Here is a 25,245-nt window from a genome sequence, read left to right as displayed (position 1 = left end):
CCCCCCGGAGGCTCTCATTGGGCCGGCTCCGAGCTCCTCCCCGTGATTGGGCAACGCTAGCCCGCACTTACTCGATTCTACCAATCGTATGACTCGCCCGGTCCCCGACAGGATGGAGGTGGTCCTTAAGCCCGCATCCTACAGCCCTTACTATTGGCCGCTGGCAATCTCTTTGTCAGTTGATTGGAGAGGAGTGAATGTCCATCAGGGTCACGCTCCAAGGCGAGGAGAGGCGAAACCAGAGGGAAGACGACTTCCCTCCGGAGGGTAGACGGGCCTGCTGGGATACTCCCGGATGACTGCGAAAGGCAGTGGGCGGGCTCCGCCGTTCCGCGGCACGCCGGGAAGAGGTCACTTCCAAGGGAAGGTTCCGGTTCCGGCGTAGGCGGTGGTTGAGTTGCCGTGGCAACGCGGTAACCCGGCTCCGGGTTTCCGCGTTAGGGGCGGCGGCGGGGCTGGAGCCGGCCTGTGCCCGCCTTTCGCAGCCTGGGTGAGCGACGCCGGTACCTCCGTGCGGCCGCGGCGGAAAGCCGCCGTTCGTGGTGGGAGTGGGGCCGGGGCCGGGGCCGGGCGCTGGGGGCCGGGGCGCCCGCGTCGAAGCGGGCGGCCACGTGTCCCGGCTGTGCCTTGGCCGCGCTGCCCGCGTGGGAGCCGAGGCCCGGACCCGGCCCGGCGGCGCCCGCCTCCGGCGTTCAATTATATCTCGAAAATAACTTTTAAAATTGTGTAACGTGCTCTCGTGTGCATATCCCTTCCGGGTTTGGGGCTTCGTGGACTTTGCAGCCCGCCTCAGTCCTTTGTTGCCTAGGGAGCCACGAGGGAATTGGTTCCCTGGACAAACGTTTTCTGAGCGGGTGCTGCGTGCTAGGCACGGTGCCCGCGCGGGATGCCCGGACTTGGTGCCCAGAGCTCGTCAGCGGGAGAAGTGAGAAGCAGGTACAAAGCAGGGTGCGGGTACAGAGAGGAGGGCAGAAAGCCTCCCGGGCTCGTTGCTTTCTCAGTTTTCCATTGTACTTAGTGCACCTTGAAATATATATTCGCTAGCTCGTTTGTTGACTCCCCCCTCCCCTTCCCGGCACTGGACTTTATTCACTACTGTAGCCTCAGTTCCTAGAACGGTGCTTGAGACGTGGCGGGTGCTCCTCTTGGTGGAATGAGCGATTCGGGGAGATGGGGACTCACGTGAAATCGAGACGTGATCTGTAGTCTTGGAGCCGCGCTGGGTTGGTGGTACCCTAGAGCACACCAGACTTGCAGAAAAAGCATACTCCAGAGGAAGCTGAGGCATGACTGCTCAAGAGCCAGCCGTTCTATGTGCAATTTTCCTCTGATAGTTCCTGGGTGCTGTTGCCACGGTGATAATGACCGCGCGCCGTGTCATTATCTATCGACGGACAGCAAGAGAAGCCTTGCAGTCGAGATATTGTTTAACAGACAGAGTGGTTTCTGTTGGACACTGAGTACTGCTACATTTTTTTTTAATTATTTTTTTTCAACATTTATTTATTTTTGGGACAGAGAGAGACAGAGCATGAACGGGGGAGGGGCAGAGAGAGAGGGAGACACAGAATCGGAAACAGGCTCCAGGCTCCGAGCCATCAGCCCCAGAGCCCCACGCGGGGCTCGAACTCACGGACCGCGAGATCGTGACCTGGCTGACGTCGGACGCTTAACCGACTGCGCCACCCAGGCGCCCCGTTTTTTTTAAACCTTACGTATTTTAAAAATGGTTTCGAGAGGTGACCTGTTTTGGAGGTTCTCGACTTTAAAATCAGAGAACGAGGCCGTGCTGGTAACAAGTAATCTTGCAACCATTCTGCCTGAAACTGGGATCCTGGTGAATTGAGAATAAACTCAAGATATTCCTCAGAAGTGCTCGTCCCTGACATATTTATTTCATCCTTATTGACGGTATGGATATGTGATAGTTTTCTGACATTGATCTGCTTCTTACAGAATCCTTTTTCCGCCCCCTCCCCAGCTTCATGGATTCCAGGTAAATCAGAGGAGCAAGCATCATGAACAGAAGTATGTACAGGAAATGCCGTGGTGCTGAAGCCTAAGCGATGTTGCAGAAGTTCCAGGACCTGGTGCGCTTACCAGTTGGGAATGTATTATTTCCCAAATCACCTAATTTTTCCTCATGCTTATAGTAAGTTGGGTTTTTTAAATAAACAGATTAAAAATATAAAAATATAAATATATATTTATATATATATAAACATATATATTTTTATATATTGGTATTGTTTTGGTATATATATTGGTATATATATGTATATGTGTGTGTGTGTGTGTGTGTGTGTGTGTGTGTGTATATATTTTTGGTAATTTGTTCCTGCAGAGCTAAAACTGTTCACTGCCTCCACGAAACTGACCTGTTTCTGTGTTGACTGGAATCGGGAGAAAAATTCGCAGACTTCTCTTCTGAGGATCCAGGGACGTAGAACAGTAATGCGAGGTGACACATCTCTTACCTAGTATGTAGCATCGGCTTGGAAGCTTAATTGTCCTTCTTACTGTCAGACGTTTTATTGAGAACACAGCTGTCATCATGAGATTACAAGTAAACCCTGAGGAGGAAGAATACCCGGCCCGCGTTCTGGGAACTTACAGTAAGTCGAGTTGCTGTGGGCAGTAGAGCATAAGAACGCAGGTGAAACCTAAGGACATGAGAGAGCATGTCTGTGTTCATTCAGAACACTCGGTGGGGCGGCTTTGATAGCACGGTCAAGGGCAAGGTAAATCTAAACTTTTGGGTTAGGCATCGCAACCAAAGAAATGAAAACAATTTGAAGTTTTTAATAAAGCAGCCAAAAATACAAAATGTTATGGATGTTGAACATACTCCTTTCTGTCTTTGATTTAAAGCCACCCTTATACTCTGGTTTCTCTTCAGATCGAATAAATCTTTCGCCTTCTAAAACCACCATTGAGGGCGCTTGGGTGGCTCAGTCAGTTGAGCGTCTGACTTGATTTCAGCTCCTGTCACGATCTCTCGGTCCGTGGGTTCGAGCCCCACGTTGGGCTCTGCGCTGGCAGCACGGAACCTGCTTGGGATTTTCTGTCTCCGTCTCTCTCTGCCCCTCCCCTGCTCACGCTCTATCTCTCCTTCTAAATAAATAAACACTTAAAAAAACAAAAAATGAAACCACTCTTGGAGTATTGCCTCCAAACATTGTGATTTAAAGAAACGAAGAAGGTGGTATGCGAGATATTTCTTCCAAAGCATCAAACTCTCATGTATGATTTGGCATTTTAGTTTTGAGGTTTTTCTTTAGAAATCTGTTCTATTCATGCCTGAATCACTATATGGTACACCTGAACCTGATGTAAAACTATACATTGACTATACTGGAATTAAAAGCAAAACTGTTTTCTATGATGAAAACATGACAAAAACCGTTGTCAGAAATCTGCTTTTATGCTCCAATGTATTTTGGGCGTTTTGAGCACGTAAGTCAATTATCTTTATCAGTTCGTGATGTCTCCCATGTGAACATTAGTAGAAGGTAGAGGTGGGAAGTACACAGAAAGTTATTTAAATCCTGGGATTTTGGTCACAAAATGTAATTAGACCACAAACTAAATAATCGTGCCACGTATAAACATGCTGGCTCAGGCATCCTCAAAACGTTTTTCTCTCTGTGCTTATTTATAGATAAAGTTTTACTGTGTTTCACACAATCTCTGCTTTCTACCCAGCCCTCCAAAAGCAAATTCAACATTGAACCTATGGTTACAAACCTAAACAAAGTTGAGCTAGTTTCTTCCCATATATCAGCCCTAAATGAAGAGTCCAGATTGTTGAACCTAAGACAATACGTTTTCTGAACGCTCAGCAGATCAGCGTTTCCAACTTCAGGTCTTAAGGTCCCTGCTTTATTCTTGCAAAGAGGGTGTGTTTCTATGCATAGGACAGGTGATACAGACATGTTGGTCCAAGCCGGCCAGAACATTCTGTAAGTCATTTTAAGAGAAAAGTGGCTGTTTGAGCCACCAGACATGCCTCAGCTAAAGTAAAATAGCATCTGAGACCCCGAGTTCCACAGTCATGAGCTGGAACCTGAACCCTTTCGCTGTGGGGCACGGAGCGAGTATCCAGTAAGTTTAGAGCATCAGTGTGACCATGGAATTAACTGGTTTCCCCAGCCGCCCTAAAAATAATGGAAAGTACGAGAAACCAAGACAATGCCCAGCCCTCTGAGAGAATTTTTGCTAATCCCTAATGCCAGACAGAAACGCCTTTGGGGATTCCTGACCTCTATTTGACAAGACAGCTGGTTTTATAAATACTTCTCTGGCCATGGGAGTGGCCTCAGTTTTTCTAATCTCTGTTTCCCACATCTCGTGGGCTCAGCCTGGAGTCAGGGAGGAAGGCCTCGTTAGGACCCCCCTCTACGGGCCCTGCTCTCCCCTGGGCGAAATGAAGAGAAACGGTGCGCTGTAAATTGGGTTGAGTTGGGTCCGGAACGGACGGGGAGACGCCTTCCCTGAAGAAGCATGCGTGGAAAGCTTGGATGCCACAGCAGAACCTGCTTCCCTCCTGGGATTTGGAATGTAGAGGTGTGACGTCACCGAGACGGGTTCCTTCTCGGCACTTTCCACCCCTTCCCGCCTTCCCCTTCCCGGGTTTGTGAAAATTACGTTTGCCGTGTCTGTGAAGGTTTACGCCGATTTCAAGATGTCTCTGTATGAGGGCTGCAGAGTTTTAAGGCCTCGATCTGTACTCCGTTCCTCTGCTTCAGAACATTCGCCGCCCCCACCCCCTGCCCCCAAATAATATCGTCTTGCATGTGTCGCATACCGTTTTGTTCTTTCTGTGTACGTGAACTCATTTGATCTGTTCGTTATCCCTAGGCTAATGGTGCTCGGACGTTGTGGTCCCCAAATTACGTTCTCCAGTATTTGTTGATCACATCTTTTTGGCAGACTCCAGCACTTTGGGTTCCTCTATGTGTTTTGTTGCCTTGAAAGCACTTTTTTTTTTTATTTTACTGCTGAATCATAGCCTCACAAGCAAGTCCCGCAGAAAATCAAATATTCCTGAATTATCTTTGCTGCATGTGTATATATTGGATACAGATGTGATTTTTTAGGCGCCCTGAAACTAAAATGGCAACAGTTTCACTCCAAAAATCCGATGAAAGAAAATATCAACGTGGCTGTTCAGTTCAGAAGCTCTGTGCTCCTTTGTCCTCATGCTGCTGTTACACAGTGAGGACCAAACTTGGGAGTAGCCCTTTAAAATGACACATATTTAAAAAAAAAAAAAGGGACACATATGCTGGACTTTGTTGAGAACCTCATTTTATTCAGAGGCAAAGAACCCAAATCATAACCTCCTATAAGGTAATAATAAGAATAAAGTGATGGGGCGCCTGGGTGGCTCAGTCAGTTAAGCATCTGACTTTTGATTTTGGCTCAGGTCATGATCTCATGGTTTGTGGGCTCGAGCCCCATGCCAATAGCGCGGAGCCTGCTTGGGATTCCCTCTCCCTGCCCCTCCCCTGCACTCTCTCTCTTTTTTAAAGAAAAAAAAGAAGTAATCAGGAACCGTGTTAAGACGAGATTAAAAGTGATAAAACGGGCACTTGGGTGGCTCCGTTGAGCGTCCAACCCATGATTTCATCTCAGATCATGATCCCAGGGTCATGGGATCAAGGCCCTCGTCAGGCTGGGTGCTGAGCGTGGGGCCTGTTTAAGATTCCCTCTCTCCCCCCCCCCCCCCCCCCCCGCCTCCACCCCATCCCCTGGTCACTCTCTAAAATATATTTTTGAAAAGTGATAAAAAAAATCTTGATTAATCTTGAGATAAAAGAATCTCAACCGTTTAATGAAATTTTTCATCTTTTGCATTATGTGCTTTTTTTTTTTTTTTTTTTTTTTGCCAGCAGATATTTTCCATAAGCTCAAACTGCTAACTATATTCCAACAGCTTCCAAGGAGCCAGTGCTGTTGTGTGTCAGACCTGCTACGAGGGTTTATCCGTTAGCAGAAGGTTATGTCTCCCTCTGATGATCACTGAGGTTGAGGCCAGATGAACATAGAGAAAATTTTCATTGTTTTCTCTTGAATGACTGCTAAGACGTTTTGCCAAGACCACAAATACTCTTTCCGATGAGTCAGAATTGCACTTTGTACTTCAGCCTTTGAGTCTGAACCCGTGCCCTCGAAATTAAATCTTGCCATCACAGCGATCCAGTTCCGGGCTTCTGCAACCATCCAGCCAGCCAAGGAAGGGAAATTCACCCAGGGTTTGACAGAGGAAGGGGGTGGAGAGGGAATGGGAGGAGACATTCATTAACTGTTCGATTTCCTTTATAGGGAAAAAGTGGAGGATTTTAAGTAATTCCCCCCCCCCCTTTTTTTTTTTTTTTTTTTTGCTTTTATGGCCGGAAAGATCCCTTTTGTTAATTCTAAACTTTATACCTTCCGAAAGTGTAGCCTACCGAGATATAATTAATTGACATCAAATTTCTGTGCGTGGGAGCTTCAGAGTTGCAGGAAAAGACTGTATGAGAAACCAGTTATACTCTGTAAGAGAGAAAAAGGAGAAGTGCTTTGCAAAAATTGAGTGACCAAGAGTTGTGTATGAAAAGCCTTGGGCAGAAGGTGACATATTTCAGGCCCGCCACCCTCTGCAGCTACACACGCAGCTGACCTGGCATTCTCACTTCTGCTGGGGGGGGGGGGGGGGGCCTGTATCTGCGCAGCCCTGTCTGTGTGAGCCGGGTGGGGGTTGGGGGCGAGAGACCCCCACTGGTCCATCTCATTTCCTCCCATGCAGCTGCAGCCCGGTGACAGTTCACACATCCCGCTGGCTGGCTGGCTGGGGACGGGGCCAATATGATCACCTTTTACTTGAAGGGCTTTTTGCTCGTGTTCAAAAGTAACACACGTCTTTTCAAAATCATTCTGTCTTTTGAGACACTTGGAGCTCTTCCCTAGTGCCTGCCTTTCCCGGCAAGGCAGGTAGGGGGCACTAGTCCTTCTAGAAAGGCAGGGCAGTAAGAGCCAATACCTGCCGTCCCTGTCCCTGCACAGAGTGTCTGGGAAGTCTTCTGCTGGCCAGATTTTTGGAAGAGCCCCTCCGTCCTCCCAAGGCCTACTCTTGTTTTAAGGAAGGCCTAGCTTGCTTACTTTTCTCCCATTACAGCCACAACGCATGAGAAGCAGTAAACTTGCATGGCTAACGCTAAATGCAGGAGGAAGCAAGGACTACAAGGCCAACAGGAGATTGCAAAAATTAAGAAGCCAAAGCCGACCGTCTTTGGGATTTGTTTTAAAGCAGCATTCAGGGAGCATTTGATGTGAGTGGGGCCAACAGCCCTCACATGGCACTATGCCTTGAGCGTTAGAGCCTGGTATAAAAATTTCAAGTCACCAAGAAAAGACTTACGATCCATGTGCTTTGGTGAAGAAGTCAAGGAAACATAGCGTATATTAGGTTGCCAGCACAAATTATACACACTGGCTTTATTAAAGGGGCGATGGTAAAAAACAAACCAGAAGAATACTTTCTTCCTTCATTATGCCAGATAAACAGAATATTATCCTCCTCCTGTTATGTACCTCCTTTTAGTCCATGGTAAGCCCCTTAGAAATACTCCGTTGAATTAGATGGTGAGGGATTGAATGCTATGGGCGTACAGTTGGGTCTTTCTAAACCGCGAACCAACTGTTGGGCTTAAGAGAGCTCAGCTAACAGCAGGCCTGCAGACGGGCGTCCATACAACGGTTTAAAGCGTGCAATCCAGGAGGCAAACTTGGAGGCGTCAAAGAACATAACCACTGCGTGTCCTATGGCCCAGCCCCGTTTTCTCGCTGTTGGGGGCCAAACCCTTCAGGGGTTTTGTACGGATTATGGTGGTGGTTGTTGCTGTTTTCCTGCTCCCCTCCCCCGCCAGCCGACCATCAGCTTCTGGTGTGACAAAATTCATTATTTTGCCTCCCAGTCCTTAGCACTCAGTACACGCTCCATGCATAATTCTCAAGCGAAGAACCCGTACCATGGTGAGCGATACAGGACAGTATCTCAGAAATTCCAAACTGCATGAAACTCACACTGCCGACCACCGATGCCATAGGATGTGAAGACACATCCCCCCAGGGATGCTAAGCAGGGTTCAGTGGTCAGCAAGACACTTCCGCTCCCCAGGGCCTCACAGCCAGATGGCGGGGACAGATGCAAGAATGTCCCGGTGCTGGTGCCGGTGGACCCCCCCTCCCCCCGCCAGGGCAGTGAGTCAGCGCCTCTGGGACCAGAGAAAGCTTGGTAGAGGGGTCGGCACTTGAGCTGAGTGTTGAAAGAAGGGTGAAGAGCCACTGTTTGAAAAAGGAAGGATGGTCCAGGAGAGGAAGCATCCCCGGCAAAGGCACGGAGGTCCGAGCTCGCTCTGGGGAGAGGAGGACCCGTGGACCTAGCTGAGGGGTTCGGATCTCCTCCCCAGAGTGAGAGAAGGTCACGGAAAGAGTGTAAGCTGCGGAGCTCTGGAGAGTTCCCCCTGGCGGGCACGTTGAACGTGAAAAGGAGGTGGCAGGGTGGCAGAGGGGGGCCAGGAAGGCACCGGGGTGAGCAGAGGGCACCAGTGTGAGGGTTTCTCTGAGGATTTGGTGACTGGCTGGGAAGAAAAGCCAGGGCCTTGGGCTTATCCCCAGGTTTCTGGCACGTGCAGCTGCTGTCTCCTTACTGAGGCTTGGGATACAGGGGAGAAGGGAGGGATCGGAGGGCGAGTTGTGAATTGCTTTCGGACATTCAGAGAGGACTCGAAATCATTAAGTTGTACCTAAAATATGGGGGCACAGAGGGCGCCTGGACGGCCCGGCCGGTTAAGCGTCCGACTCTTGGTTTCGGCTCAGGTCACCATCTCCTGTCTCGTGAGACCGAGCCCCGCATCGGGTTCTGCGTTGACAGTGCTGAGCCTCCTTGGGGGTTCTCTCTCTTCTCCCTTTCTCTCTGTCTGTCCCGTGCTCGCTTGCTCTCTGTCTCAAATAAGTAAAAACTTAAAAATTAAGTTAAAATGAAAAATACAACGTGGGAGCAAACACTCAGACTGTTGCCTCTACAGGTCTGGGCCTGATGACTGGAGATTTGGGCGGGGAGAACAAGAAAGGGAGCTGCAGAAGAAATTGGGGAAGGTGTGCAGTCAGGAAAGAGCAGGCCATGGGACTGAAAAGGAGGCAGGTGGCAGAGAGGCCACAAAGGACCCAAGTGTCGCCTGGATCTGGTGACCGAGGTGAGCATGGTTGGGGGCTGGAGCGGCCGGGGTGTTCCCTGGACCTCTCAGGGTCTCTGGAACACGGAGCCAGGCCAGGGGGTGTGGAAAGTGACTTCTGGCTGTCATCCCCGCGCGGACGTGCGAACTCAGAGTCTGTAAACCGAGCAGACAGGCCCCGGCGCTTTTGCCCAGAGTCGGCAGTGACACGAGCAAACATTTCAGTGTGGATGGTGAACGACCTTGACTCCCGAGGCGCCGTGCCAGCAAGGGCCTTTCTGGAACACCCGAGGACACCAAAAACGCCGTGCGCGCGGGGCTGCCTCTGTCTGCCGAGAGGGCAGCCGGGAGGGCGCACGGAGTGGCACTCGCCGTTCCTCTCTGCATGCCAGCTCCACAACATCAAAGAAGAAACTGAGGAGGAGAGTTGTTTCAGATCTTTAGGCCAGGTGCACCTCCTGCAGCAGCGGGAACTTGCGAGCAGGCAGTCTAGAAAGAGCTCCTTCTGCGAGTCTGCGGTCAAGTCGTTTGCTGCAGGATCCGTTTTTGTTTCTGTTTTTGTTTCCTTTGCGGCAAGAGCCTAATGCTTTGTGCATGAGGCCCTGCTGGGGAACATCTTGGGCCATCGAAAACTGTCCCCAAGAGCAGCAGGGTTTCGCACAGAGCCCGGACCTGCCGCTCAGGCACAGGGCCCCCCAGGGCGGTCCGCTCCCCTCCTGATGGAGGGGGCGACGCGGAAGCCCCGCCCTGGAGCCTGGGTTCCGCTGCCCCGACACCAGGGCCAAGGCCACGCCCCCGCGTGCCTGCCAGGCGGGGCCCAGAGGCCTCCCGGCTTCCTGGGCTTGCTGCCTATCGCACAGGACCTCTATGTTATCGCCTGCCCAGCACAGCCGAGCCCGCTGAAAAGCAAGCCGAGAACACTTCGGCAGGTCACAAAAACGTGTCTCCAGGGGGCAAAAGAATGAAAGATTTCTCTTGCCCCCGTAGCGGAGAAGTCTTCCTGACTCACAGCCTCTTCCTGAGCTGGCTTCTGTCCTCAAGTTTTGTTTGCAAGCATCGTAATTGCAGGATCTAATTTCCCACAATAGCACACATTTGCACAGAAAACGAGTCTGTGGCACATTCTCGTCATCCTGACGCTCGTGGACAGCTCCTGCAGGGAAGACAGGGCGAAACTGGCCCCGCTTTCTAGATGTGGAGACAGTGTGGGGGCGGGGGGGGGGGGGCGGGGGTACATGGCCCAGCAGGGTTAGCCAGCGGGGGTGGGGGGTGGGACGCAGAGCCCAGAGGGACCCCACGTCGTTGGGAGATTCTCACCCAGAGAGCCCTTCATGCTGCCCGCCCACCCCAGGGCTGGCAGCAAGGGTGCCCTCAAGGCTGCATTTCGTTTTCAAAACGAAAGCAGACAAATAAGCCAGGTTGCCCGCATCCTGTCGCTTAAACCAAAATGATGAAGTCGTAAGGGCGAGTGGTCGTGGACGCTGTGACGGAAGACAAATCACACCCCTCGTACGTTTAGCAGCCACGGAGAGAGCCAAGTGTGGACATGGCTTTTGTGGTATACAGAGATTCAGAAAACACGAAAGCACGTTATCTGAAATGCACTCGGCCAGCCTGGGTGTTTTATGGTATGAAGCTGGGAGTTTGATGCATTTCTTGCCACTCACACAGGTAATCAACATAACCAGAGCATTCAGTCCTGCTGTTTATGTGCGCACACACGGAGCAGACTTCTAGGCTGGTCCTTGCCTCTCACAGCAGACACACACACACACACACACACACACACACACACACACAGAACAGGCTTCCAGGCTGGTGCTTGCCTGTCACCGCACACACATGACCTGCAGGGTTCTCACCTGTTACTAAAGCTGGTGCCGTTCTTTCCAAAGCACTTTAAGTTTTCATCTATAACCTTGACCCCTAAGGAATTCATCACACCAGGGAAGCCAGAGTTTAACATTTCAGGTTCAACGTAACTCTGTGTAAAAATATAACCTAACAAATGGGTGGGAATTGAATCACGACCAGGAAATGGTCCTCCGCCGTTCCTACCAGACAGACAGAATCCACAGCGATTAAGTGTGGCCCGAGGCCAGAACGCCTGGCTCTGTACCCTAGATGGGTCATACGATAGCTGTGTGATGACGGGCAAGTTATTACCCTCTCTATTCCGTCATTTGTAAAATCGGTTAATAGTAGCCACCCTAGAGGGTCGTGATTGGGGCGCCTGGGTGGCTCAGTCGGTTGAGCATCTGACTTTGGCTCAAGTCATGATCTCACGGTTCATGAGTTCGAGCCTTGGGCTCTATGCTGACAGCTCTAGGGTCGTGATGAGGAGCAAGTGAGTTAATATGAGTAAAGGCTTAGTACCGTGCTTGGCACGTAGTAAGCCCTTAATCAGTGTTAGGTATCATCATTACCCAGAACGCCTTCCCCCAGACACTTGGGCCTTCACTCCTCCCATTTCTGGATTCCTCTAAGGCTCAATTCTGTACCGCGCAGCCTAGCATTTGATAACGTGCGGTGCGGTCTTGTTATTTCAGTGTCATTTCAATGTCTGAGTCTCACTGTTGCTCCCTCGATAGATGGCAAGTTCCCGATGGCAGGAACCGCGTAGTTTGCTTCTGCCGGATTTCCACAACTCCCAGCCCAGTCCTGGGCAACCGCCGCACGCATAAACATCCCGGGAGCGTGCGCATCACTGTAAGCAAGTGGGAACCCACCTGGTGGTGCGGCATTATGGACGGGTACTACAACCAACAGCTGAAACACCCAGTGGGAAGACTTCTATTGACCCCCCAAACCCGTACTGAATGTTGACAGCTGCTCTACTCACAATAGCCCCAAACCGGAGGGACATTACCATTGGGGGAAACTGGGGAAAAGGTACAGGGATCGTTCAGCCTAGTTTATTACAACTGCATAATCTACAATTACCTCCAAATCAAAGGTTTAATTAAAAAAAAAAACCACTTATGGGGTGCCTGGGTGGCTCAGTCGGTTGAGCGCCCGACTTCAGCTCAGGTCATGATCTCGCGGTTCGTGAGTTCAAGCCCCGCGTCAGGCTCTGTGCTGACAGCTCAGAGCCCGGAGCCTCCTTCGGATTCTGTGTCTCCCTCTCTCTGCCCCTTTCCCACTCATGCTCTGTCTCTCTCTCTCAGAAAATGAATAAACATTAAAAAAAAATTTTTTTTTTAAAAACCGCTTACGGTGTTCCCAGAAGAAGCAGAAAGACTAGATAGGGTTGCCCACGGATGGGAGAAATATATAGCAAGCCTGTTCTAGAAAGATTTTATTTTTTAGGAGTGAAGTTTGTCGATTGTACTTGACATTTTGTCTCTGTTAGTACTTAATCCTTGGAATATGTTAACAGTCGTAATACGATTAAAATTCACACAGTTTTTTATTATTTTTTTTAATTTATTTCGAGAGAGAGAGAGAGAGAATGTGTGAGCACGAGAGGGGCAGAGAGAGAGGGAGAGAGAGAGAATCCTAAGCAGGCTCTGCACCATCAGTAAGGAGCCTGACTCTGGGCTCGAACTCACAAACCACGAGATTATGACCTGAGCTGACCGATGCTTAAGCGACTGAGCCACCCAGGTGGCTCAGCTTTTAAACTGAGAGGAGTAACCGGGAGGTGATCCTGCTCCAACTCCCTCGTTTCCAGATTCAGAAACTCAGAAGTGGCCCAACGTTACACAACTAACTAGCAGCATTAACCAGGACTGGGACCCAGTCATCCCAGGATCCAGTCCTGTGTTTCCAACACACTCTGTGTCTTTATTTTATAAAAGCAGCACAGTTCGTGTGTGTAGACAGGTGTCCTGAATTACTCCAGTTCCCATGCTTGGTGCCTGATAGGACTCGTGACCCTCCAGCAGGGGTGTGCCTGCCCGGTTACAGGGTGGCTGCTGCTGGTGGGGTCAGCAACGTACTCTGAGAACGATCCAGGCTGGTGCCCACCCCTGCCCCCTCCCCCCCCAAGCACATGATAGGACCAGAGTGGGAAAGACAGAAGAGCACTCCGCTGGCTAGAAAGAAAACAGAAGACGAAGCCGCTGAGAGCAGAGCCAGGATGAGAACAGCTCTCCTGCCCAGCTCAGGGCTTCTCTGAGGAGGCACCCCAGAAACGGCCACCCCCGTGCGAGCTTTTCATCGCCCTGCGGCCAATGGGACTGACTTAAGTCATCATGAGGGGAAAGCCAGGCTAGAGACAGAGAAGTGGCAACAGAGGTTTCCGGAGCACCAATTACCACGTGGGACCCTGGGCAGGGCCCCTCCTTCCTGCCCCCTTGCCTCAGTTTACTCACTCATACAACAAGAGGTTTGGATGAGCCCAGAGAGCCCCTCCAGCTTTTGTTCTAAGCTTCCCATGGAGACCAAACACACAGACAACTAAAAATCATGCCTGCAAAACAAGGCTTGCACGGATCGCGGTGGAGGCAAGCTAAGGAACCGCCAAGGCGTAACAGACCTGGATCAGTTCCCCCGGCTCAGTGAGTCGGCCCCTGCTTCCCCACGGGTGGTGGTGGCGATGTCGGCTGCAGGGAAGAGAGGTGGGGGGAAGGAGCAGCAATTTCACTTTTTGGGAGACATTTTGTACGTTACACAAACAGCCCCCGCCGCCAAGTGAGTCAGAATTTCCGAATGGCATAATTTTAGGGCCTTCTTGTGGTTCCCTCTCTGGGCCACTTCTGAAAGGGAGGCCTCAGGGCGGGGTTTCCTGTGCTCAATTCCAGAGATGACAGAGGGGCTCTCCCCCACCGTCCTTTGCCAGAATTTTCTTTCCAGATCAGTTTTTGTTTCCACGAATTTCTCTAGCAGCGGGTGATGCTGAACACGAGGTGAAGGCTTCATAGCCCTCCGAGTTGCAAACTCCCCCTTTCTCCCGCACCGATTCCTCCAGGCTTTCCCCTTCGGCATGGACTACTTTGGAGTGGCCGAGGACTGCCGCAGAATTCGCGAAAAACAAGGCCCTGTTTTTTACGGCAGGCTTAAGAAAAGCAACGGGAGAGCGTTCTCACAAATCCCCAAGCCCGGTAAAGCTGAAGATAATAACTGATGACAATAAAAGTACTAATACGTGCCCAGCATTTTGCAGCTTCTGTATATTTTTTTTATCACATCTATTTTCACCTATGGAATATTATTGCTATCTCCACTCAAGAGATGAGAAAACTAAGGCTCTACGAGGTTGCATGGCTTGCTAGGGTTCATTCGGGAAAGTAGCAGAGCCGGGTCCCGAATGCGGGTCCGGAAGGTTTGAAGCCGGTGCTCTGCGCTCTCTCAGCACCTCACGGCCCCATTCAGGAGACAGCCCCCTGGACACGGAATCCTTGCACAGTGACTTCCTCCTCCCGGGGGGGTCCTACTCCGTGCCTCCCTCCCCATATCCCCAGGGACTAGCACATAGTAGGCGCTCAGGAAATGTTTTTTTTTTTTTTTAAATTTTTTTTTTCAACGTTTATTTATTTTTGGGACAGAGAGAGACAGAGCGTGAACGGGGGAGGGGCAGAGAGAGAGGGAGACACAGAATCGGAAACAGGCTCCAGGCTCCGAGCCATCAGCCCAGAGCCCGACGTGGGGCTCGAACTCCCGGACCGCGAGATCGTGACCTGGCTGAAGTCGGACGCTTCACCGGCTGCGCCACCCAGACGCCCCAGGAAATGTTTGATGACAGACTGAATCGCTGTTTACCAGAACCTGTGGCGATCACACCATACCCGGAACAGCTCACGTGAGCCGGGTGCTCACGCCGTCAGGCGCAGAAACATTCAAGATAGATTCCCGTTATTAGGCCCATTTAACAGAAAAGGAAACCAAGAATGAGTAATGAGCAGAAAGCTGCCAACTCGGGCAGTTTGGTGCCAGGGCTTGAACTCCCTACCCCAACTGTGCCCCGCCATGGCTCACCGCAGGAAGCCGACCGCTGGCGGCCAGCCGCTCTGTCTTTCCAACAGCGCCGGTGGGGCCATCTTCGCGCTCGGGCAAAGCCCCTGACCTCTGTGCGTCTCAGTCTCCACCCTCAGACAGAACCAATTAAGCTTTTCCTAATTACCCAGAAGACCTGTGCAGGGGTGTAATGGGGAGACACACGTGAAAGCTGGGGGGGGAAAGCAAAGAGCGCTATCCAAGCACAGGCATCACGATCGTAATTGCCCTCTGGGCCTTTCACGTGGCTGTCGTGGCCCCAAGGCCGGTGTCAGCGTTTCCGATGGAGTCAAGATGATAATGAGGAACATAATAAGATACCTAGAACAGGTCAAGGGGAAGCAGGGGAGAGGCCCTTTGCTGGCAAGTCCTATGACCCTGTGAATAATCACAGCTTAATGAAGGGAGTCCTGAGCCCTGCCTTAGAAGGTGTGGCTGACACTGGCATTCTAACTTCAGCTTGGTCTACCCCAGTGTTAATTCTGGCCTTTGGCATTCTTCTCCTTTGCCCTCAGTTTGGAAAAGACACACGCGCGCGCGCGCACACACACACACACACACACACACACACACACACACACCATGACTATCTGGTCCTGTTTTACAATGATTTTATACTGATTTATTCAACAAATACGGATAGAGGAAAACACCCTCCGGGAAGCACTAGATTTGGGGCAGCTCCCTAACTCCTCAAGCCCAGCCTCCATTTCCTCGTCTGCAAAATGGGCATAGCCACACTTAAGTTGCAAAGCCTGGAGTCCCCGTGGTACATAGTTCCACCAGTTGTGTCCTTAGCGGCTCTCATCCCCACCCAAAGGAGACAGAACCAATCAGGCAGAGATGTAATTAGGCTGACAAGGATCAGGGCTGGGGTGGAGAACAGTTCAAAGAGCCCTAATGCGCTGGGAGCCAAAGGCACAGAGGCAGATAAGATTCAGACAGTCTGCCGTGAGGTTTAAGAGTTGGTGGAGTTGCGGATCAAACGTGGGACGGTAAGCCTGTTGCGCGGCGGTGGGGACAGAAGGGAGACACTTACCAGGGCCTTGCGGTTTGTGAGATATCCAGATTATGCTTTTAATTCACATTCCTTGGGGCTCACCCCCCTCCCCCCTCCCCCGCAGTCGCTTCCTCTGGACATCCTCGGGGCTCCCATCTGAGCCCGGGACCCAGAGAGATTCCCACCCCCCCCCCCCCCCCCCGCGGTGGCTCCGGGCACTGTGGGGTAGGAGTGGCCGGATGGGGCGCCCCCACTGTCAGGCCAGCTGATAGGTGTCACTTCCTCCTTGGATTTCGCGCCTCCGGGAGGAGTGCCCCTGCCTTTGGCCGCACCTCGGCTCTGAGGGGGGCCAGACCTGCCCGCCCCCCTCGCCTTCTCCCCAAATCTGGACGCCAGAGGATCTCCCTCCCCAGATCCAACTTTCCCCCGGGGGACAGGCAGCTCCGTGCCCTCCCGAGGATGAGACCCAGGCGGAGGCAGGCGGGGGTCCGGGGATCCGGACGGCTCCTGGGCCGGAGGGGGTAGCCCGGGGCGCGGAGCCCGGGGGTGAGGATGGGGAGCCCCCGCGGCGGCGCTCCTTCCCTCGGAGGGGGGCGGTCTGCGATTGGGCGCCGCGGGGCTGGGGCGGTGCGCCGGGGGCCTCCGCCTGGAGCCCGGGGCCAGGCGCGTCCTGCTCGGCCCGGCCGGGTGGCACGGCCCCGGGGCGGCTCCCGCGGCGGGTCCCCGAGGGGACTGGGCGGGGCCGGGGGCGAGTGTCCGGCCCCGCCCCGGCCCCGCCCCGCTCCGGAGCCGCCCGGGACGCAGGGAGGAGGGCGGCTGGGCCGGAGCTGCCCGCGGCGCCGCGCTCCTGCACGCTCCGGACCCGGTAAGTGGCGCGGGGCGCGGAGGCCGAGCCGGGGCCGGGAGGGTCGGGGCCGCGGCCCCCGGCCCAGCCCCGACGGGCCTCCCAGGGATCGGGGTCGCCGAAAGTCGAGGGGACCTGGGGAGGCGCGCCCGGCGCGGGGGCGGGGGCCCTGGCGTGACAGCTGCGGGCGGGCGGGTATTTTTAGTTTAAACCTAACCGATCCCTGCCGCCTGCGAAGTCCCCGAGCGTTTCCGCTCCCCAAGCCTGGAGGCGCGGCCCCCAAGAAAAAGCCCCTGAGCCCTGGGCAGCGTGTCCCCGGCGGGCCGGGCGCCGCCTCCAGTCTTCACTCAGCCGCCGCTTGGGGCCAGCGGACCTGTCACCGCGGGCCCGCGCCGCCGGCTGTCCCGGGCCTGGGCAGCAATCGCGGGCATCAATACCCCCTCCTGGCGACCACGCGCTCGCTTCCTAGTGCCTGGGACAGCCCGGAGCGGGCGCGCTGGAGGAGGTGGGGGGGCCGGTAGCCCCGGACAGCTTCGGGTTCATTCAGACACCTCCCGGCTGTGCCGCTTTGGGCAAGCCGCTCGGCCTCTCTGAGCCTCATCCCACATCTCTCAAGGAGGGCATAGTGAGGCCAAAGATCTCTTGCGGGGCTGAGCGAGCCCCCAATGGATGCTGACCACCTTTAGGGTCTTCAGATCTTGACTCTAGACAGTGGGCCCGGTGGATGTAACCAGGCAGGCAGCCGGTGGGGGGGGAGCCTGACATGCAAGGGAAGCATGCCCCATCCCAGGCGAGTGAGGGCAGGGGGAGACAGCGAGGGACAAGAGACTGCCCTCCCAGAAAAGGGAGTATGTCACAAAATCACTGCCATTCTGAGCTTGGCGGGACGGCCTCCTTCCTCCACCAAGAAGAGAGGAAACAGGCCCAGGGATGGGCAGCGATTTCCCTGGGGCTGCACGACCGAGAACAGAATCGGGCTCTCTGGAAGGGTCAGGCCCTGCCTCCTGCACAGCCAGCAGCCCCCAGGGGTCAGGGCTGGGAGGCGGGAGGCACGAGCCGGTGCCACCGGGCTGTTTTGCTCTGTTTCCCGGAACCGGTCCCCAGCGGGGCTCTCTGACACGTGTGGGTCTGCACATTCCTCAAGCAGGACTTCTCTCTGCTGCCCGACAGCCGCAGCTGTGTCCTGCCTGCTGGCCCCAGGGTGCCGTTTTCAGCCAGAGAGGCCCCTCTGAGGGCAGCTGGAGGGGGGAGTGGGCTGGGAACTCCTCCTGTCTTGCTGGGGGTCCTGAGGGGAGGGGTGAGGATCCCGGCTCTGGTTTCTGCCTCAGGGTGCAGGCTGGCCCCCTGCAGACACCCTTCAGGGTGAGTTTGTCTCCATGGGAACAGCCCTGTAGCATAGCTGCTTTGCATGTTCTGTTGCGGCCGCAGACCTGTCTGTGCCTGGGTGGCCCCCCCCCCCCCCCCATCTCCTGATGCAAAAACCTGGGGCAGGGACAGCTGTGACTGCCGTTCTAGGGAGGTAAGACCGGACAGGTCCAGCACAACCCCCTAAAAGCCTTGGGGCCCCTGAGAGCCAAGAGGACTGAGGGCCTTCCCGTGTTGCCTAGCTGTTGAGAATGGGGGTGGCCACGTTAGATTACCTGGGTCCAGGCCTGCCTTGGCCTTGGCCATGAAAACCTCCCTTCCCCTCTCAGAGTTTCGGTTTTCTTCCCCACGAGAGGGGGATAACCGTAGCACCCACATCGTGGGTGCCGTGAGCATTCGATGAGACGGTCCACGAGTAGTGTTTTGTAGGGTGCCAGGCACCGCACAGCGTTGTCACCGTGTAGGGTGACGGGACCTGGTTGGGACACCTGAGTCCCTCCCCCCTGCCCACCTCAGCTCTGCCCTTGCCTCTCTGCCTTGATTTCCCGTGTCTGTCAAATGGTGGGTGGCCCTGGATGATCTCCCTCAGAGCCTTTCCATCAGGAAAGCTGGTCTTTGAGCCAGGCAGAGACATTTGAGAGGGGTCTGCCAGGGGATCCCCTGTGTCTGTGGGCTCCTAGGAAGCATGTTCTGTCTCTCACCTCCTATGACCCCGACGAAGGCCAAGGCTGGTGCCATTGCTGGCCCATTTATGGATGAGGAGACAGGTTTCAGAGGGCAGGGGTGGCTGAGTCAGGATTCGAACTCGAGGCCGTTGACTCGCTGCTCTTCATTATACCACACAGTGCGTCTCAGGCAATAGAAAGAAATGACGCTAATCACCAGGCCAACAGTATGGGCGAGGCAGGATCCCGCTCATCATTAAGACATTGGCATTTGCTGGGAAGAATGGATTCTGAACTTTCTTCCCCCGTTAACGTCTGAAAGTAGCCCAGTAGGGCCACCACGAGAGGAACCTGGGAGGGGGAGATGGAAGTTCTGGAATTGTCTACTGACCCTCTCCACCCCCAGGGAATCACGACTTCAGGATTTGGGGATGATGTTCCTGGGGCTGAGCTGCCAGGAAGCACATGGGGGACAGTCCCCGCAGCCAAAGCCTCAATTTTGTCTTCTCTAAAGTAGAGATAAGAGGCCCCCTGTGGGGTTGCTGTGGGGATAAATGAGACAATTGGGGACAAGCCTCAGCAGAATGCCCCGGGGGGCGGGGACACATCATAGGAGGAGTTATCGTGGTTTTATTATTCCTAATCCACCTAATGCGATCGTGACAATGTACTGTGGCCTGCACCTCTTGCCTGGATTTCTAGGCTGCAGACTCTGTGCAGGGAATCCCAGCATCTCCGAAATGCTTTGAAAGGCAGGGCACAGAGCTGCTAATTAGGAAAGCTCAAAATACAAACAGGAACGAGGAGTCGTTTCGCGATGTATACATGAGAAGTCAAGCAATCGTGGGGCAGAGATGATCATGGGGTGGGGGGTGGGGGGTGTGTGGGAAGAGGGGATTGGTAGGGTCATGGGGTCCGTGATAGAAGAATTTACCTTGGAACTGCTGGGGACGCCATGTATGTTTTATGTGTGCCTCTCTATATGGAGTCTTTTTTTAAATTTAAGCAGATTTTATGAAAAGCAGGGGAATGGTAACCCCCAAATCAGGGTGGGGAAGAGGGCACAGGGTCAAAGAGGAGCCAGGTCCAGTCTCGGTGGGATCCATTATGTTTTTCTGTCGAGTGGTGCAGTCGTGGGTGCTATTAAAGTATTTTTATGCTTCATCATTTACGAATATACATTTGTTTATACACATACATGCCTATATATTCCATTGTGTATATCAAATCTTACATGCAGATACAATTAAAAGGTAATGTGAGGGGCGCCTGGGTGACTCAGATGGTTAAGCATCTGACTTCGGCTCAGGTCACGATCTCACCGTTCGTGAGTTCGTGCCCCACATCAGGCTCTGTGCTGACAGCTCAGGGCCTGGAGCCTGCTTTGGATTCTGGGTCTCTCTCTGCCCCTCCCTCTCTCTCTCAAAAATAAATAAACATTAACAAAAAATTTTTTTAAAGGTAATATGAAACATTTCACAAAGCTCTCATGGGAAATCAGACTCTTCCCACAGATTCCAGTGGTAGTCTGGCTGGATTTGATAAAACACGACAAACACAAACCCTACCCTGTGACAGACCCATGGCATCTTATGCGGAGAAATCATCTCCCTCTTTGAAGACATACGACTGGGAGATGGTGTAAACGCTCTGCAATCTCAGATTATCTATGAGAGTTTTTAAGGTCTTGGTGTGATGATTTATGCTTGTGAATCAGAAAACCCTGAAATATTTGAGCTGGGAGGAACCTCGGGTCCCCTGGACACAACCTGTTGCTTTTGTGGCTGGTGGAAATGCCCCGGCCCAGGTCAACATCAGGCCCAAAGGTAGGGAAGACAGCTTGCTCTGCGCCGCCACACCTGAATGCCTCTCGCCGCGACACCACTGTGGCAAGGGCCCCCTGGAGACAGGGCAACGGGCGGCCCTGAGATTAAACTCAGGTTTCCGTTTATTTATTTTTTGACTCGTTTATTTATTATGTTATTTAAGTTTACATTCATCCGAGATTAAAGTGATCATTTTAATTGTTGAACGCGAGCAGAGAGCTGCCGCGTGCAACGACCACACAACTTCCGGAACTTACACAAACGCAAACGTCACCAAAGGACCTGCATAAGCAGTGCCCATGCTCTCCTTTCCCATGAAACCGGCCTTGGGGAGCCACCCCTATTTTTCCTGTTCTTTGTGGGGCAAGCTGGATATATTTAGGAGTTATCAGGACAACTTAACCGCCACGGGTATGGTTATCGCCATTTTGCATCTGGGGAAACAGGGTCAGAGAGGTTGATGGCCTTGCCCCAAATCCCCATGGCAGCTGAGTAAGTGACGGGGCGGGAGCCTCACCCAGAGGATGCGCTGAAAGTTTTTTTCGCGGGTGCTGTGCTGTGAACGCGGCCTTCGCTCCTCCGGAGCTGCAGTCCCTGTCGTCCCGGCCCAGCTGGCAGGTGGGGGGGACATGCCCTTGTCCAGGGTCGTTGGGTGGTTTCTGCCCAGCTGTCAGATCACAGGAGGCTCTCGGGCCGGACGGCTCTGACCGCCACACCTTCTTCCTTATGATGGAGTGGGGCAGCGGTGCGCCGAGATTTGGGGAACCCATCCCACTTGGGGCCCTGGTGCTTTGAATGCTCGCTTCAATTCCTGGCCACCTGCCCTCTGCCCACATCCAAGGTGTTCTTTGGGTCTTCCCTCTGCAGAGATAGCTGTCCCGGCCAAAGGGTCTCAGAGCGCCGGATGCCCCAGGACTGATGCATTCGGTGGTGGTTCTGATGCGCGTCGGGCACGGAGACAGCGGTTGTGTCCAGCTTGTGTGCCCCCCTGGGGAGTGGAGACCTGGGGCCGGGTCCCCCTGCTCTGTGTCCTGTGACCCCATTTTTTCCCTAAACGGTATTTTTTTTTTAATGCTTATTTTTTGAGAGAGGGAGAGAGAGAGCGAGGGCGGAGGAGGGGCAGAAAGAGAGGAGACACAGAATCCGAAGCAGGCTCCAGGCTCCGAGCTGTCAGCACAGAGCCCGACGCGGGGCTCGAACTCACGAACCGCGAGATTGTGACCTGAGCCGAAGTCGGACGCTAACCGACAGCCACCCAGGCGCCCCTTTGTGACCCCATTTTTCACGTGCCTGATGGGGCTGGTGCTACCTCCCCGTAGGGCAGGGCTTAGGACCCGCGGAGACGGAACTGCACAAGTCGGGCATCTTTCAGACGCTGGGAAACAAGCCCTCAGTGTATGTGCCTGCGGGGAATGTGTGTGCAGTGTTCTCGAACTGACAGCTGCAGCGGAGAATAAGAGAATGCCAGAACCAGCCGGAGCCTTGGATTCCTCTCATTTGAGCCTCTATTTTTACCCCTGGGGAAACTGAGTCTCCGCAATTAGAAGTGACCGGCCCAGGGGCACCTGGGTGGCTCAGTCGGTGAAGCGTCCGACTTTGGCTCAGGTCACGATCTCACGGTCCTTGAGTTCGAGCCCCGCGTCAGGCTCTGTGTTGATATCTCAGAGCCCGGAGCCTGCTTCGGATTCTGTGTCTCCCTCTCTCTCTGCCCCTCCCCTGCTCATGCTCTGTCTCTCTCTGTCTCAAAAATCAGTAAAAACATTTAAAAAAAAAATTTAAAAAGAGAGAAAGGAAGAAAGAAATGACTGGCCCAGGTCTCTCTGTGGTGCCTCGGGGCCAATCTCGATCTGAGATGGTGTCTTCTGGTCCTTGGCCAGCATTCTTCCCTCGCAGCCACCTTCCCTAAAAGTCTGTTTGGTCTGTATTCATGCCTGACACAATGCGGGCGGGTCACGTGATGAAAATGGGGAGGCTTGTCTTTGGGGTCGGGCCCTCCCACTCATCACCAACGCCTAGATAGAGTAGGAGGGTCCCTGTGGCCACTGGCAGGGCTCTAATTAAGCCAAGGGTTTTATTTGAGGTCTGAAAAGGGCTGAGCCCCTCCCGAGTGACATTCGCTGAAATAATACAGCAGGCTGACTCACTGGGGTAGCCTCTTTCCTTGTTGTTTCAAAGAGCTGGCTCTTCTGTGATGATGGGAGGTGCTGGTAGCTCCCCAGGCGCCTCGACCTTCAACCTGGGCCAGTCTCAGGCTTCCTGCCCTTCCGAAGGGGAGGCCGGCATGAGGAGAGCTCTAAGGTGCCTTGAAGTCTGGGTGTTCTCTCAGCCAAGAACCACGGCCTCAAAGTAGGTGTTTGGGGCCTCAGTCTCTCCCGATGGCCATGTGCCACCCTTGGGAGAGGCCAGCTCACTTAAGGGGGTGAGTCCCTGCCCGTCCCCTCCGGTGGGTCCCGCCTGCCCTGAGGAGGAAGTCCCAGGCCCCCAGCCTCCCCTGCTGGCATTTCATGCTTTCTACCACCCGGTCCCACGAGGCCGCAAACTCATCCTGGTCTTTCCCACCTCCAGACCTGCGCTCCTGCTGTCACCTCTGCCAGAAGGTGCACCTGCCCCCCGGCTCCTCCCCGCCAACCCCTGCTACGTATCTCCAACCAGAAGCCTTCCTCCGGCAACCCAGTGGGGTCGCTGGTTTGTTTTCCAGTATACTTTCCACTCATTTCTGTTTTCGTGTCTGATTCCCCACTAGGTTGTGACCTCCCGGAAGGCAGGGATACAGGATTTTTCCTTCTGTCATGATTACTGTCTCACGAACAGGCTTTACACTTTAAAATCGGATCTCGCGAACGGCAGGGGGGCTGTGTCGCCCCAGCGAGCACCCCTGAATGAAGTGGACGGGACAGATCCTGGTGATCACAGGACACGGAGGGGAAAAGTGGGCTCCGGAGTCATGAACCAAGGCTGGGGAGAGAAGGGGGGGATGCTTGTCACCTCCCTTTGGGGTCCTCTTTGGAGATTGCCCTTCTGGAGAGCTGTCCCTTTTCCGGGGCTCCCCGGGGCCGGTGCTGGAAGTTGAGGACCTCCCTTCGCCTGTCTGGGACTCAGGTCTGACGTCCATTTCTTCTCCGAGGACGCTGGGCGCCTCCCCCCTCAGGCCTGCCTTCTTGCCTTTCCTCTGCCTACAGACTGCACCCCCGCCCCCCTCAGGGCTTTCCGACGCTGCAAATGCTCATCACTGAGATCCCGAGTCCCCGTCACAGGCCACTGGAGCACCTGTCCTTGCGCCCTGCCCTATCGCCCTGTTTCACTGTCTGTCTGACACTTGCCACCAACTGAAATGGTCTTACGTGTCTGCTGTCTGCTCTTGGGTTTATCATCCGTCCCCTCCGCTAGCACGGACACTCCCTGAGTGCGGGGATTTTTTCCGTCCCCAGAGCCTGGCCGTAGTAGCTGCCGAGTCCATATCTATGGAATGAAAGAAGGGATGAATGAAAGTGTAAACTGATGAGGAGGACTGGCTGCCACCTGGGGCGCCTCGCGTGCTTTAGCCTGATGGCTGGCGCCCCTCGGTACTCGGTACTCGGTACTCGGTACTCGGTACTCGGTACTCGGTAGGGAACGCTAGTGTTGCTTGAATGCCCTCTGCATTTTCCCCCTCAATCCTCAAGACAGCTCAGGAGGCAGGCTCTGCTAGTCCTATTTTACAGAAAGGTTCCACAACCCGCCCTCAGCAGGGGATTGGAATTTAGCTCCGATGATCTGATCCCACAGTTCATGCAGGGAAACCACCAGTGTCCCCTGGCCTCTCCATGTTCCGTGCTGGGAGCGCACTGGGCAGGACGTGGTGAGTCAGACCCAGACCTCGGGCCTCCTCCCCCAGCATCTAGTTCTTTCTCCACAACCCCCAGTGGCTCTCGCACGGACAGGCCGTTCCTCACAGGAAATCCTTTCTGTGTGGCCAATATCACACGGGGCACAGCTTTCCCAGAGCGGGGGGCCCACCCCGGAGCGCCCTACCCTCACCGCGCTGACCACACCCTTTTCTTGAGTGGTTCCAGGGAAGTCTGCGGGCTCTGTCACTCGCTGCGGAGAGCGTGGTGACCACAAGCCGCGGTTGTAGGCTGGATGAGAGCCAGTCGGGGCGGCCAGGTTAAATTCCTTCATTCAGGACTGGGCAGCAGTGGAGCCTGGCTTATGTAATTTGCCTGTTTATCTGTTTGCTGATTTCAAATTCAACTTTGCTCAGGGATAATCTTAGAACATGAGTTTTTACAAAAATTCCATCTCGTGGTGTTGTCTTGTCCCCACTTCCTTCTGGGTAGAAGCACCTGGATGCCTGGGGGTGGGGGCATATGCTCCCAGCAGTCTCTACTTATGGATATGCTCCTTTGGGGAG

At 53.8% G+C, this 25,245-nt stretch overlaps 1 protein-coding gene, 1 long non-coding RNA gene and 1 other non-coding gene across 7 annotated transcripts in view; all 3 read left to right on the top strand.

The window, feature by feature from the left end:
• Positions 1-76: 76 nt before the first annotated feature.
• LOC125168705 (uncharacterized) lies at positions 77-4,795 on the top strand. 3 transcript variants are annotated; one of them, XR_007153259.1, is made up of 4 exons: positions 497-936; positions 1,982-2,152; positions 2,345-2,615; positions 2,900-4,795. It is a non-coding gene; the product is annotated as an uncharacterized LOC125168705 (long non-coding RNA). The 3 variants fall into 3 exon arrangements; XR_007153260.1 differs by lacking the exon at positions 497-936 and adding an exon at positions 77-490 and having other exon boundaries at positions 2,345-4,795; XR_007153258.1 differs by having other exon boundaries at positions 2,345-4,795.
• On the top strand, positions 1,198-1,474 carry LOC125169325 (small Cajal body-specific RNA 13). Its single transcript, XR_007153636.1, has one exon. It is a non-coding gene; the product is annotated as a small Cajal body-specific RNA 13 (non-coding RNA).
• An 11,259-nt stretch (positions 4,796-16,054) lies between the features above and the next one.
• SYNE3 (spectrin repeat containing nuclear envelope family member 3) overlaps positions 16,055-25,245 on the top strand; it is a 90,458-nt gene continuing 81,267 nt past the window's right edge. For 2 of the 3 annotated variants that reach the window (XM_047863840.1, XM_047863839.1), the window contains exon 1: positions 16,752-17,020. The gene's annotated coding sequence lies outside the window, so the exon portion shown is untranslated. Of the gene's footprint in view, positions 16,151-16,751; positions 17,021-25,245 lie in introns of those variants that run through there. The other variant, XM_047863841.1, reaches the window with a different exon arrangement.

This window comes from Prionailurus viverrinus, chromosome B3, assembly GCF_022837055.1.
Source record: "Prionailurus viverrinus isolate Anna chromosome B3, UM_Priviv_1.0, whole genome shotgun sequence".
Taxonomy (NCBI): Eukaryota; Metazoa; Chordata; class Mammalia; order Carnivora; family Felidae; genus Prionailurus; species Prionailurus viverrinus.
This window is presented reverse-complemented; position numbering and strand designations above follow the sequence as displayed.